The 328-nt window shown below is 45.1% G+C and overlaps 1 non-coding gene across 1 annotated transcript; it reads right to left on the reverse strand.

Moving 5' to 3' along the window:
* Positions 1 to 198: 198 nt before the first annotated feature.
* trnag-gcc (transfer RNA glycine (anticodon GCC)) lies at positions 199 to 269 on the reverse strand. The gene has a single exon. It is a non-coding gene; the product is annotated as a tRNA-Gly (tRNA).
* Between the last annotated feature and the right edge of the window lie 59 nt (positions 270 to 328).

Genomic DNA, 328 nt, shown 5'->3' on the forward strand with positions numbered 1-328 from the left:
TTGAATTTCCTCTTCTAATTTAGCTAAAAACTGCTAATCCCACATTCATTCATATCAGGTGTGTTACAGCCCAGGAAGCTGTAAAATCCACAATTGGACATAGGTAAGGAACACCAGCTGGTGGCATCACAAAGCCTATTGCTTTTCTGCATAGCACACATCTTCAGCAGCTAACAGTAGACCAATTGAACTGTCTTATGCATTGGCCGGGAATCGTACCCGGGTCACCCGCATGGCAAACCAGAATTCTACCATTGAACCACCAATGCACCCATGTGCACATGCACATGCACGAATGCTGACGATACAATTCTGGCAATGAACGCTG

The sequence above is a fragment of the Austrofundulus limnaeus genome, unplaced genomic scaffold (genome assembly GCF_001266775.1).
Source record: "Austrofundulus limnaeus strain Quisiro unplaced genomic scaffold, Austrofundulus_limnaeus-1.0 Scaffold4013, whole genome shotgun sequence".
Taxonomy (NCBI): Eukaryota; Metazoa; Chordata; class Actinopteri; order Cyprinodontiformes; family Rivulidae; genus Austrofundulus; species Austrofundulus limnaeus.